Here is a 20673-nt window from a genome sequence, read left to right as displayed (position 1 = left end):
TGTTTTCCAATCCATCCATCAGCCAGGTATTTCAATACATCCAGGATTGGTGCACTTACCCACCTGGGAACAACAATGCTGTTTAAAGAAAGACGAGAAAACAAAAGTAGTGCTTCACTGCAAAGTCAGTAAAGTGAGGCTGATGTGTGTGGATGTGAATAAAACCAATCTGGCTACTTTGCAACCACTCTGTTTTGCTTTATTTAGTCATGTCCTTATTTTTCATATTTAAAACCTTTTATTTCTCTCCATTCCGAGGCTGCACTTTGGAATAGAAAAACGTCAGAAAAAGGGCATTTCCTGCAAGAGTGTTTTTCTTTTTTGGATCCATTTCACAGGGAAGCAACTAAATGAAAGAAGGAAAGAGAGATTGTGAGATGTTTCTTCAAGTCACGGTTTTCAGTAAGTGAGGAGCAAGACAGAAAGAGAGGGAATAATAGGAAGAGACGGGGGGAGTGCAGCTTCCAGCACAGAAAAGAAGAGGACATTGTCCGTGTCTTCTCTGGGCAGTAAGGAAGAGACTGACTCCTTTTCCTTCTCTGCCCATCTGCAAACGTCCACGAAAGCAAGCCGAGCCTTATCTGAATGACGTTGCTATTTCTGCCGTCCTGCCACCCACCATGAATAATCATTAATTTCCGACGACTGGAGTGGACTGAAAAACGTACCTGCCCACTGTGCCTCTGCCTCTCTGTCTCAGTCGTCTGGGATGCAGGCAGTCATGTGCACTTTTAATTGCGCGAGGCCCACTGCGCATGCAGCATGACAAGACTACTGTGACTCTCTCTGTAGTGAAGCATGTCACGTCATGGACCGAAAATCGGCCCGAGCTACAAAACCGGCCCACTGTCAGAAAACCGGCCCCCACCCCATCCAGCCTACCGGGGGATTTCCCGGTGCCCGGAACTGCCAGTCCGACCCTGCCATTGGTTGCCTTTATTGTCACTCTCATTTGCTTGCTTCTTAGTCAGTGGCTTGCCCTGTCCATCTTGTGATTTTCTCTCTCCTGGAGCACTGCCTCTTTATTTTCCTTTCTTTTCCTTCTGCTGCTCGCTTAAAGGGAACTACTACTTTCTTTTTGTTTAAGCATTCCATGAAACTACATAAGTTCCCCAACTGTGTCCCTTATGGGTTTCTCTCTCCCACGCGCTGTGTTGCTCTCCTGTACATATGCTTCTATCCCCCAGCACTCCGAGTTGCTCTCTCTCCCCATGTGTTTCTCTACTCATGCTCTATTTACATTCCCATGTTTGCTACTCCCTTTGCCCCTGTGTTGTTCTCACCCTCGTGGTGCATCTGCCCCCATCCTTCTTGATTGCTCTCTTCCATGTGCTTCTTTACCTTTCCTCCACCCCCCACTGCCAGGACCTGCTCCCCTTTTGCCCCAGCCAATCTTCACCCCTTCCCCGTAGGCCTAAATATTTTTTTGAGTTTAGCTTTTTTCTGGAGATTCTGGCAGCAAATTGCTGATGCCCCGTCTGATTCAGAAATAAAAGTACTTTTGTGCTACTTCACTTTAATATTTTTTTATTTACCACTATCTCACATCAGTAAAAAAGCACAATGGAGCAAACATCATGTGCATGCATCATGCTGTATGTGTACACCTACATAATGATGCAGCTGCAGCATTGAGCCTTTTTTAGATCGAGCCTAGGCAGCGCATGCGCTACTCTGCGGCATGCTGTACTGGAGTATGGAATAGAAGCCCCGCCCACTCTCCGCCCATATTTGTCATTGGCTTGTGACATTGTCCTTCGTAAATGCTGGCTTCTGGTTGTTAATAGGCTTGTTAGTCCCTCCTTAGTACCGCCTTATCTTCATTTGTAACCTCCCATTAGGACTGGCCCTTTTACTTCTGTTGTTACACAGTAGGTCTTATTTATTCTGTAAGAACTATTTATTTTCTTTAATGAGTTTCTCCTACTGCAGGCACAACATGCTTTCCTGCAACATTCAGCGTGCCATCCTTGCCTTCACCTTCCGAGCAGCCGCGACAATGGTAGCCGATTCTTTGAATACATCTCACATTTACAATAGTTTTAGCTATTGGCATTGCAAATGACAATGTCTTTTAATTTATGTGTTAATTAGCAAAACAGATAAATAAAAGGCATTGTCGTTCACAAATGTGAGACCTATTGCATTGCAAATGCTTGTTTGTTTATTGTGTTCATGCTGAACAGGCATTTCTGCAGATGCTGTACAGAATGAAAAAAAGGTTTTGGCAGAGCCCATAGGTCTCAAATGCAAGACCCATTGGCTTTGCCAATTCTTGCTAATCCATGAAGTGCATAGCAACGCCACACTCCTAGGCTGTACAATTTGCCACTGCCAGTCACTGACCCTTCACTTCTAAATCCTGAGTCCTCTACTGTTCATAAGCTGTCCCCAAATTCAAGTTACTGGTTTACTTTCTCTACATCCATACTCATGTGGTTTTTGTACTTAACATTGTGCTCTATTTCTCATAAACCCCTATCTGTATGACCAATGATGCCCCATGCAAATTGCTGCTTTATTATGTCTACATATTTATCATTATAATGATGAACCTATACTTTGGTTTTGGCCATGTAGGCTCTATCCCACTGCACACATATATCCTGCCACATAGTTTCTATGGCCGTTTTATTGTTTGATCCTCTTATACTGTTAAAGAACTTGGGGGTGAGATGGGATGACAGTCTCTCCTTCTCTTCCCATATTCAGCAGGTCACAGCAGGGTGTCTACATAAACTCAGGAATCTCCGCAAGTTTCTTTCTTTATTACCAGAAGATTGCCGCAAAACGGTAGTCCATGCGACTGTTACATCGAGGCTAGATTACGCGAATGGCCTCTACCTTGGCTTACCAAAATACTTGATTCAACGATTGCAGATCGTGCAGAATGCGGCTGCGAGGCTGATAAAGCATATCCCTTTTAGACAGCATGTCTCTCCACATCTGCGCGAGCTGCACTGGCTCCTAGTGGCAAGCAGAATCAAATTTAAAGCTGACCCTGGCTTACAGAGCACTACGGGGCACTTGCCCCAATTACAGAGCACTACGGGGCACTTGCCCCAATTATCTAAAACTTAGACTCCCCCGCTACCATCAGGTGAGGCTCCAGCTACATGCCCCACGAGTCAGAAAGGCTCGACTTGGAGGCAGGTCCTTTTCTGCTGGCACGGTGAAATTGTGGAACACCCTACTGCCCTCCATCCAGTCTGCAACGACAGAATCTGGATTTATGAAGCAATTAAAGACTTGGCTCTTTACGTAAAAAATCTAAGCCTCCCTTTTGCTACTTGTTCTGCTAAAGCTGCTCACATAGCGCCGGGACACCTCCAGGTGAGGTAGCTGTTCGCGCTTTATAAATATCAGTATTATTATTATTATCATCTGCTACTTATTATTTGGCCTGGTATACTCCCCAGTTAACGTACCATTATGTACTTCATACTGTAATGAAACACTGGACTCTACCTATCCCAATGCGGCATTACCTACCTTCAATTTGATTGTACAAAAATCCTCTGTAAATCCCTAAGAAGCCCTATGCTTTGTTATGTCTCCATTCAACACATGGTTGATTTTTGTCTGTTTTTTTCATGCCCTCCTTATGTACAACACTCTGGAGCCATATTGGGTGTAGTCCGGCTACATAAAAGAACAAATACATGTTTTTTAAGCTTGATTCCTGCGTCTGTCAATGAACACTGAAGTGAAAGTTCTCAGAAAAATACCTGTACTCTGTACCTGCACAGACCCCTTTTACAACATCACTGGCAGCAGAATAGCTTTACCACTTCACATGAACCTGGACACCTTTAAAACACCTGCAACAAAGCACTGTCGCTAATGCACTTGTGACACACCCCTTTACCACTGCACCAGCAGAGGAGCCTCTTTGGGCATATACAACACCAACCCTGCACCACTTCAGAGTGTTTGTGTGGCGCGTATAAGCTTGTAAATTGGTGTTAGAGCTTTTATGGATGTGTTTGTGGGGTGGGGGAGAAGGAAGCTCATCCCTGTCTAAAACCTGCCATTGAGAGCCTTCTCAGCTACTTTTTGAGTATCCCTGGCATGATATAGACCCATCCTAGATACATGGGCCATATGCATGAACACCTTTTCCCATAGACACAGAATGGGTAAAACCCTTTGATACATCTGGCTCATAGAGATGATTCTTTTTTTCAATCAAGTAGCCATAAAACTGCATGATCTGTGCATTATAAATGGCTTCATGCGTGATGGACCCACTTAAATATGCAGGGTCAAGGTAAAGCAGCTACACATCAAATCAACAAATAACAAGCATTTGCAACGCAATAGGTCTTGCATTTGCGAGAGTTAGAGCTATTTGCGTTGTAAATGGCAATGCCTATTACTGATGTGTTAACGGAACATTGCCCATTAAAAGCACATTGCAGCCTTCCTTCCTATATTGGAAGAGGGGAAAACACGGCTGACACTTTAAGAGCAACAGACCCAAGGCTGCGCAGTTTAAAACTCGGAGAAACCAATGTAAAGTTTTGTGATTTTGAAAAGGAGGTCCGGCAATACAGCGCGTTTTCCGTACACGCGTTTTTATTTGTGTCATAAACTAGCCTTGCCCGTATCTGAGGGTGCACACACAGATTATCAGTGTGTACACACACACACACAAGTTATTATTTGTGTGCATCAGCTGCTTTCGGCGGTAGCTCTGCCCTATTACTACGTAGATAGTTTGCAGTTGCTTTTAAAGTATTGTGGTTTTATGGGCTGGGGGCCTGCGTCATCAGCTTTAATTCAATTACTCCATGTTCGTGCATTATTGCAAGACCCGCGGCTGCCGTACACGTCTCCTGTCTTCCGTAGAGGGCGCTCCAGACCACATCAGCCGCATTGCATGGTGGGAGGTGGGGGTGTTCAGTAAATGGAGCTCAGAGAAGCCCGACAGTTGTCACTGCATACTACTCAGAACTGCACACACCAATAGCAAAGTGTATAGAAACTCGAAAAAGATTACTCTTTGCTCGCAGGCCTATACATTGCAAAGCAGTATTTGTTAGGCTGCCTACTCATAGGATAGGTATTATTAGGCCCTGCCTCTCTCACTTCCTGCTCACATTGAGGGCTGTGTGCGCTGCATCTTGCACTGCCTGCTCAGCTCACAGTGAGGGATGCAAACGCAGCATCTTACACTGCATGCTTAGTGCACAAGAGGAGCAAATTGCACTTTAGGCACTGTATCTTTCTGTGCGTGCTTACCGCTGAAAAGCTGTGCAATCCCTTGGACATAGGCACTGCATCTTACTGTGTCAACTTACAGAATACTTCTGAAGAGGCCTACGCTGCTTGGTCACGAGAACCAACGTGCAAACTGCACATGGCACTACTACATATTTAGATGCCAGATCACATGCATGAGATGGTCACGCTACAGTGGGATCACACTGCAACTCGTCATGTAACCTACTCTCTGGTGACAGCATGAGTTATGCGCACTGCACTCGAGACTGCACCGGGCGCTTCGGCATTTGAGGCTGCACTGGGTAAGGTGGTCTAATGGAGTATGCATGCAGTGTAAGATGCAGCGCCCACAGCTGTGCAAGCCTCGCACGTTAAGATGGCAGTGTAGGATGTCATTCAGTAGTTATGCGCTCTCCCCACAGTGTCACAAGACAAGGTGCGCACCTTCCACTGTCTATACACTGCATCAGATGCTCACTTACTAATTAATGGCCAATTGGACACTATATTGTGTAAATACATATCGAACAACGTCAATAGCACTACACTGGGTCACTGCACAAACCGTTGCTTGCTCACAGCAAAAGATGTGCAAACTGCAGTGTAGGATGCTGAATGCTACACTGCCTGGTGAGACAGTGGGATGTGTGGATCACTAGTGAATGCCATCTTAACGGGCGAGGCTTGCACACGAGAGGGGGCTGGACCTTACACTGCATGTGCACGCCATTGGACCACCTTGCTGTATGGGGCACCACATCTTGCACTGCTTCCCATGGCATGAGACCGGCGTGTGATGCAGAAAGTGCTATATATTGTCAGTGAACATGCTGCCAGTTCACAGCACGAGACTTAAACACTGTCCTGAAAAAATCCGCATTCAGCACATACTTGTGAGCAGAACAACACCTGCACACTGAACAAGAGCGCTGCATTTTATGACGCGTCGTCATAGACTGAGACCCTGACACTGCGCTGGCGCACAGCAATGTGATGCCTCAAGCAAAAGACACGCCATCTGCGTGCACTTCTCCTGTCCGGGCAGGCACGGCAAGCAGGAGACAGGGAGGGAACAAACAAAAGGAAGGATTTTTCACACACTCCAATGAAAAGCATTAGTGGAGCTTCCACACCTCTTCAAAAGTAAAACCGACGGCAATAGTCTCGCAAGCGAGCATTGCATGCTCTGCATCGCTAGGCGAGACCTAAAAAGCAGTACACTGGTACATTATAGGCTGATTCCAATAGATATATTCTGTAAGTGTACATACAGTATATACAGTAATATCAGCTAGGTGGATGATCAATATTTGGTTGTTACCATTACCAACATTCTATCAACTCTTGTACGTGTTACAAATCAACACAGCAGTCTATTTTGCGTTAACTCGCCTACATACATTCATACATCAAAATAGCTCTGACATTTCTTCCTGTCAGGCTCTGGGAGGTGTGACCTCTGTACTCTCACCCATGTCAAGCAGTATGATATCCTACAAGGCAGTCAATTCCGGCCTGCCCAATCCTGATACCATGTTTCTCAACACAGAACATTCAACTTCTGCTCACATGCACAACTCTGTCAGGAATCAGAATTTTTAGGAGCCACTTATGATTTTCATGCCATCGCTATACAGTTAGCAATCAGTAGAGCCAGATCAGCAAGTCTGTGTTCTTAAACTAAGATGTGTTGGGCCAAGAGGACAGGCTGGGCAGCCATATCCCATGGTCACTGTGACCCATTGTCAGAACCCCTTCCAGAGGGCCATGAGGCAAATAGCAGATACTGAGCCCAACTTTAGTGGTTGAGTCCTTTCACCCCTGATGTTCTGTGGCCAAACCTACTATGAATCCTGAGAAAGTAGGGCTAAGTACCATTCTTACATTTTCCTCTCAGTGGTAGCTGTGGATTAGCAGTCAAAGGGTCCCTTGGGGTGGAGGTGCAGATACAGGTAAGTGAACTCATAAATGAAAGTGCACAGAGTACAAGCAATAAATCAATGTCCAGTCAAATACTTCCTTTTGTAAGCAAAATAAGTATTATTTTTCTAACTCTACACATGCAAAGGAATAAAGAGATTCATAAGCAATTACACAATCCCTTTGAGGTTAGAACACAAGTCGTTGTCAAACAAATATCTGTCCCACCCTCCTTCTTATAACATGAGGTTGTTCCCCATTCACAGGTGCCCCATATTCAGGGAATGTATACTAGTAGGCTGTACTCAAGAGTTCCCCTTTGACTCCTTTGGTAGTTAGTCAACACCATTAGCAGCGAGTCCCCCAGGGCTTCAAAAGCCTAATTCCAGTCTTACCTGCTCCAGCGGTATAGAAGCATTCAGTTGTGCAGCGAGTGCCCTCACGGCGGGTGCTCCCGAGTCCTGATCCTGTGCAACGAAGTACACGCTGCAGTACCCAAACGGTGCAGACTCTTACCTTTGAGCAGCGCTGCAAGTTCCTTCCAGAGATCAGAGCTGCTACTGTTTGGCTAGCATGAGGTAAGTCAATTTTCCCCTAATGGGGGCAAGTGGGGTGGGGGTATGGATTTGATCCTTTGGCGCCCAACTGGAGTCCCAGCGAGGGAGCTGTTTTCAGCAGCATCCTTGCAGTCCTCGGGGACTCTGTGAGGTGCGGATCCCAGTATCCCCACTTCTGTGCAATGACCCGAACTCTTGGCCACCATAGTACTGGCAACCTCTCCTGGCATACGGAGTTGCCACGTTACTCACAATGTGGGAGCAGAGTATTTCAGTGTGGTTACTTACTCCGTTGTCCTGCCTGGCATATGGGGTCGCTGATATCAGCAGACACAAGTCTCACACTTCTTACTAAAATAAGTTCAACGCTGGCCCCCTCTGGCATACTGGTGTCACCATGGCGAGGCATTGTGGGGCTTGCGCTTCCCGCACAGCGCTCCTTGCACGGCTGGAATCACAGCAGCCATGTTCTGGCATACGTGGGTCGCAGGACCTTTCCTGAAAATTGGCAATGACCTAATCTGTGGTCAGCAGCTCACCTCACACATCACTCAAGGAGTGCTCACAGTAGTGCTCCCGACTGAACTTAGCTTCCTCCAACAATCTCCTCTTCCTCACAGGGCACACTTGTCTTGGAAAATAGGCAGGTGCTGGTGCTCCAGCCACCAGAGCAGGGGATTGTGATTTTCCTGGTTGATGTTCCCAAACCCAGCAGGGAGACTGACAGGCCTTTGCCCCCTGTCCTGTTCACAGGTAGATGTCTTGCAGAGCTTCCCCTCTTCACACAGCCTGTCTGGCTGCATGGCAAATTACAAAGTTTGGTGTCTCAACCTCCCCTTTGTATAGTCCATTTCCAGACGTGTAATTTAGGGTCTGAGTCTTTGAATTTTTATAAGGAGGTTCTGCTTCTTTTGAAGTGTACACTTTCCCTCTTCTACTTTCCCTTCGAAAGGATACCTGTCACAGCAGGCAAGACTCTGAAGATGGGAATGACCAGAGCTCACACCTAGATGTCAGCCACAGTGATATGTGCATCAAAAGTTAATACCAGGCTCCCAGCCCTACTTTTTAGTATTTCCTCATCAGCCCAATCTCCTTCCTGAGATTAGCCGAGGCCCCTTCCTTGTGATCTATCATTGATTTGAAGAGCAACCTTTTGAAGTTTAAAGGGGAAGTCTCTTTCCTCCTTTCCTCTAGCGTGTGTCCCACCCAGCTCACAGGAATGCTGCAATACACAAATCTGTCTGGGACAATTCATTTACTCCTCATGTTTTCACCAGGGAGGCCTATGCTTCCAAATATGGAACCCAAGTTGCTCCATGTAATGTATCAGTGCTGGCACACTTGCAGTCAGCCTACATTCACAGTACACTTACTGTCCAGCACTGTTATGTCCATGCATTGTGCCCTTACAGACACACATATATTGAGCACTCATTTTCAATCTGCGCACACTGTTCAGTTCTGTGGCTTTTCTGTATTGTACCAGGGTGTGCTAATTACATACATACACACTGCCAGTATACACACTCACGATGTGTGTGTTGCACAACACTTTACTCTTCACGTATCGTACTTCTTGCTAGCATACATACACCCAGCACATGCTTTCATTGCACACGCACTGCACAGCACTACATCTCTCAAGTAATGTATTTCTCTCAGTTATACATCCACCCAGGACATTCAGTAACTACATGTATACTGCACAGTACTGCTCTAACCATGTACTGTAACCTTCTTATGCACACATACATCCAGCTCAGTCACTACTCCTGCGCTGCACAGCACTCTACATCTACCTGATGTAGGCCAAGGATGACTTAAGCATCCAGTAGCAGAACTTTCAAAAAGGTGAGTGAGCCTGAAGGCCTCACTCCATTGGCACAGGATAAACAGGCCCTGTTCACTACTACTGATAGCTACGCGGTATGCTTGCTACCACAGCACTTGTGCCGCTTAAATCTTGGTGAAGGCAGTTGCCTTCCACTACTATGAGGGTAGCGCTTTGGGCACCCCTCCCAGTCCAACAAGACCACAATCCATGAAACAGGTCTATGTCATGGCGCACAAACAGAATACGTGTTTACCTATAGCAACAAATCAGCAGTAGGGATCCAGATAACAATTCATTTGGGCGCTCAGGGTAGAGGTACACGTCTTTAACCAGGCAGAGAACTTTTCCATCCCAACAGTCACATGTGATTTCTTATGTCACTGCGATAGCAAAGCCCACTGATAAGGTCGCAATAACTGAACAACTTCACACCACATGGAAGCCAAATTTGCTTATTTGACACAAAAGGCTTTGGCCTACTGCATCCACATATATCCTACTCAGTTTCTTCGGAGTCAGGTATGTCTGATGAAGACAACTAAATTGAAGTAACTTAAATTTCACATTACGGGAGACTGTTGATGCATAGTGGACAGCCATGGACCATTTTTCATCCGAAAGTTCTTGACAAATTTCAGTTTGCTACCGGGCACTTACTTAAGTCACTGTAATCAATTGCACAAGAACGTAGCAATTCAAGTACATCACAGCCCTGCAATTCATGCCATGGTCCAAAACAACCTGTAGAACTTCTTGCCTCACTGGTTTTGCCAAACCACAGCCCAATGACTCATTCATGCCCCTTGCTACGTAGCCATATGCCAGGTAGTGATGTCAAATCCAGATCTAATGCCTGAAAAAGTGTACATAATTGTTGCTGGCATACCTATGTATAGCAACTGCACAGCTTTGTGAAATCTGAGGAAACACGAAATTGAAAGATCTGGTGCATAAGCTATAGTTACCTCGAACCTCTGCAGGCAATGTTTCCATTAGTGTCAAGCAACCACTATTGCTGTCTGGAAGGGAAAGATCCAGGTTTAGATCAATCCACATGGCTTCGCCCATCAACAGTGGCCATATTTCTTTGATCACTAAGTAGTTTCTTCTACTGCCAGCCACTTAGCAGCCCATTTGAGCTAGGCCACTCTATAATACAGCTCAAAGTCAGGCACCTCTAAACATCCTTGCCTGATATGCCTGTCATCTTCCATGGCTCTGGGTCAGCTCATCAGTAATTGGAGTGCCTTAAACATATTTTGTGGCCGTATCACCAGAACATTAATAACAAAGTATAACAGACGTGGAGCCTGACCATCTTAGAGAGGGTCACCAGAACTGGGAGCTTTCGCCAGATAGCGGAAAACGCCAAGGGGAATTGCCCCTACAATATCCAGTAATATTTACATGAAATAGGTGGCCATTTCAGCTGGTTAACAGTGCTGATAGTGGGGCTTCAGAGGGAGCACGTACAACCATCTCCAATTCACTTTCAAACCACAAAGAAGGCCAAAATCGTACAGAATTTCCATCCGTGGTGCTAACTCAACCTTTGAGAACCTAGTGGAGGATATTATCCATATAACGTGATATATTGTGTAGAACACTAGCCTTATTTAATCCTCTAGGCAATCCTTTTTTGACACAGCAAACTAATACTCCAAAGCAAATTTTATTTAATTTGAAAGCTTATAAAGCACATTAATCACCCCAAAGGGGTACTTCCGCGCTGAGGCAGTACAAGAACAGAGCCAGCAGACAGTTAAACTGCAAAAAGTTCAATTTTCAGGAGTTTCCCGAAGAGTAGAGGATCATTACATCTTCGAAGTATGTGGGGCAATCGATTCCATAACCTTGAGGCCATATAAGAAAAGGATGTGTCTCCTGTACGTGATTTCTTAACACGAGGAATAGTAAGGAGACTTTCATACCAGAGCGTAAGACCCTGCCTGACTGGTAGGGAATACGTTTCCCAGCTAAGTAACTGGGTCCTTTGCCATTTAAGGCTTTTTGCACAATGCAGCAAACTTTGAATAAAATTCTCTGGCGGATGGGCAGCTAATGTAGTTTTTGCAGGAGGGGGAGGGAGGCCGTTCTAGGAGGCATATTAGTAACAAGCCTTGTAGCTGTAGTGTGTACTACATGTAGTCTATTCAACAATGATTCCTTGGCCGTGACCAGAAGAGCGTTGCAATAGTCCAGGCAACTGATAACCAGTGCCTCAACCAAGGTTTTACAAACAGCTAGTGGAAGGAGGGAGAAAACTCTGTGCAGAAGACGCAACATATAAAAACAGGTGCCAGAGGTAGCCCCAACTTGGTCCTGCATAGACTGGTTTTGATCTAAGTACATACCTAAGTTTTTAACCCCCATCTGCCCAAATCCGCTGGCCACAAATCCGCAGACCAAAGTGTATTGACATCACAGAATAGCATAATCTCAGTCTTTCCAGCATTTAACTGGAGGTAGTTATCCGTCATCCATGAGAAAATAGCTTTCATGCCCTCGGAGAAATGAGATTTTGTGGTTGAGGAACTTTTATTAAAAGATAAGAGCAGTTGGGTATCATCTGCATCAGAAATGGGGATGAAACCAAATTCCCTCACAATCTTTGCAAAGGGAGCAACATATATATTGAACAGCGTGGGGCTTAAACAGGAGCCCTGGGGTACTCCCCTAGTAGGGTCCATAACGCTGGACCGGAAGGAGCCTAAATTGATGACCTATATGCGGTGAGTTAGAAAGCTTGTAAACCATTGAAAGGCGCATCCAAAAATTCCAATCTCCTTCAGTCTTCGCAATAGAATTCGATGAGACACTGTAACAACACAGCTTGATTATTGTCCAGAGAGCATCTGATGTGATCAGATAGCGCAATCAGTGCAGATTCCATGCTGTGCATAGGTCTAAAACCCAACTGTGAAGGGTCTAGACAACCAGTAGACTCTGTGTGTTCAATAAGTTTTGTATTGATATATCCTTCCTATAGTTTGCTCATCAGTGGAAGAAGGGAAATGGGGCGATAGTTAGACAGAACCGATGCAGATAGGCTGGCCTTTTTGCAAATAGGGATTGCTTGCGCTGCCATCCACTCCCAGGGAAGTTGGACCTCGCTCATTGAGAGATTTAATAAAGCACACATAGATGGGGCAAGCTGAGCAGATAGCAATGCAGCAATCTTTGCTGGTATGATATCAGTGGGTGACCCAGACTTGGCAGATTTTAGCATTTCCTCCAATGCGTGTACTTGAAAAGGGGTAAAACTTTCTAAAAGGAGCTCAGTTTTAATATGTATAGAGGGGAGATAAAGAGATTCTATGGGGCTATCATTCATTCCAGGAAGTGTGGCATAAATAGAATTTATTGTGTGTTCCAAATGGTTCGCGATTTCATCGCATAATCCTTGAGAGGGAGGAGTGGTATCATTAGCTGCAATGGGATTTGTGTCGAATTTGAGAATTGTATACAGCTCTTTAAAATAATTCACTGCTTGACTAAGTTGGGAAGCTATATGCGCTTTATGTGCCTTTTAAAAATGTTTTTATTATAAAATTACAGTGTGCCCTTAAAGATTTCTCTCTCCATCTGATTCTGAGATGAACACCAACATCTGTCCAAACGTTTACATGCTGATTTCTCTTTACATAACTCCGGGGAATACCAAGGCCTTATCTGTTTCTGAGTGGATTTGTACAGTTTTAAAGGAGAAATACAATTAATAGCAGATTTTAAAGCCCCATGATAGTACTGCAAACTTAAATTAATATCCCCTTGCTCCGCTCCCAGAGGAGCACTGAACTTTTACTTAAAAGCATCCGGACTAATTTTGTACCATTATCTCCTAGAACTATGTGAGGTAGTGTCTTCAATTAAGGCGTGGTCGGACCACACTACCTGGCGAGGAGCCTAAGACTGTAGTTTAGGAGATTTTATTAGAATTCGATCTAATGTGTGGCCAGCAGAGTGCATAGAGCCCACATTGGTCTTTTCTAGACCTAAGGAGGCCAAATCAGACAAGAACTGAACCGCTTCACAATTGGAACTGTTTTCGCTATGTGTGTTGAAATCCCCTAATAAGACTAAAAGTTTTGAGGAGATCACATGAATGGCAATTAATTCCAACAGATTAAGGGTAAATACTTAAACAGATCCTGGGAGCGGTACAATAACGCACAGTTCCAACATTCCTGCGTTGAGAATTTGATTTTAAAGATACAAATCTCTATTTTATCCTCAATACGGTATTCAATGATAGATACTTTTATTGACTCTGTATATATTATTGCAAAAAGGACCAAAGACAACTTCCACTGTCCCTCTTCAACGATCACAGGGAAGAAACAAGAGAAACAGTCCCTCCTTTCCAAATACTTGGAGTCGGTCCAGAAGATAGAAGTTTAACCTTCAATATCAGGACCGCACCAAAATTCATTTGAGCAAGAACTACCTACGGGTAGTCCCATCCCGGCATATCAAATGATTTTGGTACAGCACCAGACTGCGGATTAAGCTGTCGCCTAGAGATCTAGACACTAAACACAACTAAAATATAAACTCTGGTGATGTCTTATGCCCTGGGATGAATCCACACTTGACTGGGTAGGCCAAGTTGTTGAGCACTGGCCATATCCTATTCTCTAGAACTTTCCACAAGCCGTTAAAGTCAAGGTTGAACATCACCTACAAACCTTATGAAGTGGGTCCTCGTTCGGTTTTGGTATGAACACATGCATTTATTTGGTACCATGACTACATTGTATATTTCCAACAACCAGTTTATACAAAATATTGCTTTTTAAAATGTCCTCTAGAGAAAACCTAGCATCAAGGAAAACAACCTGCTAAGATCTGACTTCTGGAATGATTAGTCCTCTGATATATTCGGGGGTTTGAAATAGAGGGTAGAATAGTATTCAGTGCTATCCAGCAGTTGAGGCTTTGGTTTCATGATGTTCTGTTTTCTAACAATAAAATGTAAACTTCCTGTTTATTAGTGGTCATTCTTGACAATATCTTGGCTATGCATGACATGTAAGAGGCTCATCCTTGACACACTGTGGACATTCCTTTCAACATTTTGGCCACCCCTGATATAATAGGAGCAAATCTACGATATTTCACTGCAAAATAATCACCATTGAAAGTTTGCATGGGTGTTTGTTGCGCTATGATTTTCCCTGTTTTATTTAAATTTTGTTTTTGGTTCTTTGCTCTGCCTCTTCTCTCTATTTATGATGATGTACCCTATTTTTTTTTATTGAAGTTGCCCACCCCTATGCCCCTCTCCTCTTGTTTTTCCTTGAGGGAAGGGGAGGTGGGGGGATGGAGGGTTGGAAGATGGGAAGGTTTGGGGGAGGTTCCCATGCACCCTCCAGTGCTGCTCATGAGATTTTTATCAATAAAGCATTTATCTGTCTACATCTGCTGACCTGTGTTTGCAGCATGCAGGAGGGGAATTGTCCTCTGAAGTAAGGTACCTGGCAGGCAGGGGTGGCTACTCCGGTAGGGCGAGATGCGACATCCCACTGCTTTCTAGCAGTCCAAAAAAGTAAAAAAAAACAAAACGATAACACTGTGTTACTATCATTTTATTTTTTCTCTGCTGAAGCAAGTTTTGGGGGCGTATGGGGCTTGGTTGTTGTCACAGCCAGCAGGGGGAGGAGTGGTGAGTGCACTTAAATCTGTATGACAATTTGGCCGGCCGACTTGGACCGGCTGAACAGTCATGCGCACTTAGCAAATTCTCCACCAGGCTGTATTGCATAACCTGGGTGAAGAACATGCACAGGCTCCCACTCCTTGTCTGAGCATCAAACCACGGCGCTCACACCAATCACGACGCTGCTGTCATTCTGATAAGGGCTTTTACTATACCATGTTTGAAAGGATCTCAGCTATAATTCCTAGTCTGGAAGACCTTTACTAAAGTATTTTGACCAGAAACTTTACCACAACTATGAGGCTCTTACTTTAAGATCTGAACCCAAACTTTAACACAGCCCTATGCCCTGGGGTATTACTACCACACCTGCATCTGAATTTTCATTAGAGCCCCTAAAGTAGGAGGCCTTTAGTACAACACCTGAAATTGAAACTTTACTATAGCCAAGCCCAAGAGATCTTTACTGCAATACTTGCTATTGTGGACCAAACTTCTATCATGTGGATCTACTGCAAGTATTTGGAATGCAGGGATTATCTCTTCCTTCTTCCCAATGGTATCCAAATCTTTACTACAGTCTTTAGTAAGGAGGGTCATTACTGCACCTGTACATTTATCTTTGCCACTGTGAAGTGCCTCTTGACTCTTTACCACAACACCTCCACTCAACCTTACAGCAGATCACAGTCTTGGAAGCCTTTACTAAAGCACCTGCACCCAAATCTTTACTACTGCCGCAGCCACAGAAGCCTTTTCTACAGTACAGGGACTAGAAGGCCTTCATTAGAGCTCATAATTCAGAAGCTGTTTACTCCAGCTTTTAACGTTTGGAAAAAAATAGGGGACCCCTACTAATGATTCGTTCACTACAAGTAGGGTATAACAATCATTTGAGAAAGAGAGCTGTAGTAAACACGTTATTTAGTATATGCCATCTCCTATGGGGTAGAAACTTAGAACAATATAGTGTACATCACTATGTAGAATGACCATAATAAATAACAGAGAATATCATTTCTACAAAAATATAATCAGTTTTATTTATATTTGTTATCTTTTATAGTTTATATCATATATATTTTTACAATTATAAGTGCTTCAGGATAATGCTAATATTTCATATACATATAGTAAACAGTATTCACACAAAAAAGAGACAAAAGAAGACACAAATTATTATCAAATGACAAATTGAATATTAAGGACTTTTGAAGTAGGCAAAGCGGTGGGTTGGAACACTACTCCAGCTTTTAATACTGCGACTGCACCAGGAGATCTTTACCACAAACCTGCACTATAAGGCCTCTGCAATGAACATGAATGTAAGCATGAGTGTGTGTATATATATATATATATATATATATATATATATATATATATATATATATATATATATATATATATATATATATATATATATATATATATATATATATATATATATATATATGCCTTCAACCACACTTCTCTTCCTCTGCAATTCAGCCTCACTTCTCCACCACATCCCACGAAAGTTGCATGACACCATCAAGCTAGTCAATATTGTTTTATTCTCGTTTGCAAACACCTGACATAGGACATCAAAGCGTTTCGGCTTACGCCTTCAACTGGGCACCACATATATAAACACTTATTGGTATATATTACACTTGGGTGCTTTTATTGCAAAGAATGGAGTGTTTTATTGCAAAGACTGCAGCGGTAAAACCCCCATATTTCACCTAAAACTATGAAAATTGCAATGTATTTCATGGGTGCTTTTAAAATATGGGTTTCTTCAGGATAATTGTTGCTCCTAAAGCACTGTGCAGACCTTTACCATTTTCAGGGCCACAATTATGTCGCAGGGTTATCTAAATTATGCAACATGAAAGGCAAATGAATGTGGTATTTTGTGGCACATTCTGTAGCAGTGGTATTTGCTACAAACAATGTTTTTTTCGATATTGTAAGTTAGTGTGGCAAGTGTGGTAAATCCATACTTATGTAGTAAATGACGCAGGCATAGCATTGCATAATTCGACTGACCCTAACCCCTGCTCAGTGTTTTATAATGTTTTCATGAAAGATAAACAAAAACAACAAAACGTAAACATTCTTATTCCACATAATGCCCATTGTTAGATGCTTCGTGTAGAGAACAGCTTCAAATAAGGCCTCCCTGGGTTTCTGAACAAGGCAAAGGCTGCTTTTTCCAGATTTAGCATTCTTAACTAAAAATTTACTATTCTCTACTTTTTACAGCAGGCACAAAACAGTATAGTCCAGTATTCAACATACTATATTTAATAAACATGTTTTTCCATGCTTGAAAAAAACATATGCTTCAAGCTAAGTGCCCGAAAACAGCATATAAAATTTAAAAAAATACATAACTGCTAATTTGCTATTTTGAACGTCAAGTGGATTTTTATACTTCTGCATTGTATACAAACAATGCTCTAAATATAGAGCTTTACTAACAAGTAAGTCACCAATTAATTATACATAAAATTTTAAAATAAGATGTTATTTATAGTTATTACAGATTACCAAATAAATATCAAAATCTTAGCTCTACAATAATTACTACGATTTGCTTTTGGAGACGAACCGTTCTGTTTGCCGTGAAGGAATCTATTGTTCTAGTCTAGTCTAGTCCATTCTATTGTTCCAGTCACCAGCACACACCAACGAATGACCTAGGACTCTCTCATGGAGCAGTGTTGTTTGCATTTTCACCTTCTACCAGTGCCACAGTAGGCAGACTGGCGAAAGTTTGCAACACTACACTTGGAGGGTTTCTCCCCATCACACCTGCTGGCAAAACTATGAGAATTGAGGCCTTGTACCTAGGGTGGGGCCCAATTTAATGTGTATACGGTCTGTTCCCTTCGCTGCCTGCAAAGAAGAGCTTACCACAATGTAATGTTTCCCACAGACATTTCGAGTGGGTAAAAAGCCTTGGCTTAAACATTTCCATCCATCGCTTTTTTTGTTGTGAAGATGTGACTCCAGTCAGCCACCAGGAGGTAGTGAAGCGTACTGTGTGGAAATTGCTTTATTTGTGCCGGTGGTGGTACAGATGCCGAACACCGACACTCGCTTTTGGGGAACTTTTCCTATTTTTCATTCTTGGACTTTGACCCACAGCAAAAGGTGGACAGGGGTTAAAGGAGCAGGAAGAGAAAGACAGGAAAACAGTGATGAAGAATGAAAGAAGGGATTAAAAGAGTGATCAAAAAAAGATGCAGCTGTCGTAGGGTAGCCGATCGAAGAAAATGGGGTATGGAATCAAATCGAAAAAAGACAACTTTCAACAACCCCAATAATGGGCAGCACCTGTGAAGGGGCACCTAAAAAGAGCAACTGTGGCCCCCCAGAATTCAGTATTATTTGTTGTTTACAAACTAAACCTTGCCTCCTACATCCAGTCCCTGAATCAATCCATGAGATAGGCGCGCAGCTGCTCTGGACTGCCATGCACACAACTTTGGAAGAACATCTGGCTGAGTCAATAGATCTCCCTATTTCTGAAGTGGCCCCAATTAACCTGCGCCATCGGTCTACTGAAAAAAGAACCCTCCATGAGTGCCGAGGGTGAGGGGAGACTTACGTGCTGGGACCCCGGGATGGGAGCTGGCCTTGTCTCCTTGTGGACCGCTTCCCCTCGCGTGGGGGCGCCTTTGGGTGTAAAAGTCCGGAGCTCCGGGCACTCTGGGGCGCCGTCCGGCGGGAAGCCGTGGAGAGTCAAACGCTGTCGGCTGATGCAAGGACTCCGGGAGAAACGTGCCATCCAGGGATTCCTGGGACTGAGCCAGACATCACAGGACCGCGCAGGCCCGGCCCCCGCTCAGCTCCGGCGGCTCGACATTTGGCTTCAATTAGGAGCGGAGAAACATCCTCCAAATTCAGCAGTCGGGCACTGTTTGCCTGGTTTATTATTGCTGCAGACTCGAGGGAATGTTTCCAGGGTTTGATTTACAGCAAGCGTGCCAACCGCAGCCCCGGAGCATGCATGCGCACTGGAGTAAAGCCCTCTCTAGCCGCTGCCTCCTAGGGTCATCTTGTCGGCCCAGGGACAAACCATGCTTTGATTGCCCACATACCTTTTGAAACCATTACCAATTCTTCGCGGAATTTGACAACGACTAAAGCCTGTGATTCTGGGCAAATCACTTAATCTCCCCTTGCCTGAATGTGTAATGTAAATACGGTGCTCATGGAAAGCGCTCCAATACCTACGGGTCGAGTTCGCGCTATATAAAATATGCACACAAAAAAAGCTAAGGAATGCGGCCGTTTGTTTCAATTTTTTTTTATTGAAAATAAATGTTGACATATACAAAAAAGAAACCAACAGTTGTCTTAATTCTTGGCATTTTCGACAAATGTGTACTGTTTGGCCGTTTGTAATATTGATGCACAATGAACTCTATGTGGTCTAAAAGCCAGAGCTGCCGACTTTGGAGCTGGGAAACCAGGTTCCAGTCTTAGAGTCAGCTCAATATCCTGTCATTCTGGGCAAAATGCTTAATCTCCCCGTGCCTATCAAAAACAAGCATTTGCAATGCAATAGGTCTCGCATTAGGAAGGTTTGAGCTATTGGTATAGTAAATGACATTTTTTTTATGTGATGGTTTTGAAAATAGCTAAATTAATAGATTTGTCATTTACAATGCCAATAGTTTTAACTTTCGCAAATGTGAAACTATAGCATTTGTAATGCAATATGTGTTGTATTTACGTGACTTAGATGTATTGATATTACAAATAACAATGGCTTTTAATTTTTTAAAATAATTAATACTTAAATAAAAGCTACTGTAATTTATAATGGCAATAGCTTAAACTTTTGTAAATAACATAATCTTCACAAAAGTTCAGTGTATTTGATTGTGAAGAAAATCCAAGAACAGAAGTGAAATATTAACATCTTTTTGTGACATTTGTAATAAAGCTTGATACATTGGGAGAACATATTTGAACCAGTTGTTGAATGGTTGCACAGATTGATGCTGTGGTGGCGCTGAGTGATGTTGTGGTGGCGACGAGTGATGCTGTGGTAGCGCATAGGGATGTTGTGGTGCCCCTGAGTGATGCTGTGGTAGTGCTGAGTGATGCTGTGGTGATGCAATAGATAGAGTGAATGCGATAGATAAAGTGAGGGCGATAGAGGGAGGGTGATAGATGGATAGAGGTAGGGTGATAGATAGATAGAGGGGGATTGATAAAGGGAGGGCGATAGATAGATAGAGTGAAGGCGATAGATAGATAGAGTGAGTGAGGGCGATAGATAGATAGATAGAGTGAGGGCGATAGATAGATAGACAGATAGATAGAGTGAGGGCGATCGATAGATAGAGTGATGGCGATAGATAGATAGATAGATAGAGTGAAGGCGATAGATAGATAGAGTGAGGGCGATAGATAGATAGACAGAGTGAGGGCAATAGATAGATAGAGTGAGGGCGATAAATAGAGGGCAATAG

At 43.6% G+C, this 20673-nt stretch overlaps 1 protein-coding gene across 1 annotated transcript in view; it reads right to left on the bottom strand.

Moving 5' to 3' along the window:
* The window catches only part of DDR2 (discoidin domain receptor tyrosine kinase 2), a 631189-nt gene extending 612220 nt beyond the window's left edge, over positions 1-18969 (bottom strand). Inside the window, exon 1 of the mRNA XM_086964525.1 lies at positions 18798-18969. The gene's annotated coding sequence lies outside the window, so the exon portion shown is untranslated. The remainder of the gene's footprint in view (positions 1-18797) is intronic.
* Between the last annotated feature and the right edge of the window lie 1704 nt (positions 18970-20673).

This window comes from Lissotriton vulgaris, chromosome 1_1 (genome assembly GCF_964263255.1).
Source record: "Lissotriton vulgaris chromosome 1_1, aLisVul1.2, whole genome shotgun sequence".
Lineage (NCBI taxonomy): Eukaryota > Metazoa > Chordata > Amphibia > Caudata > Salamandridae > Lissotriton > Lissotriton vulgaris.
The sequence above is the reverse complement of the archived record's forward strand: the minus strand, read 5'-3'. Positions and strand labels throughout refer to the sequence as shown.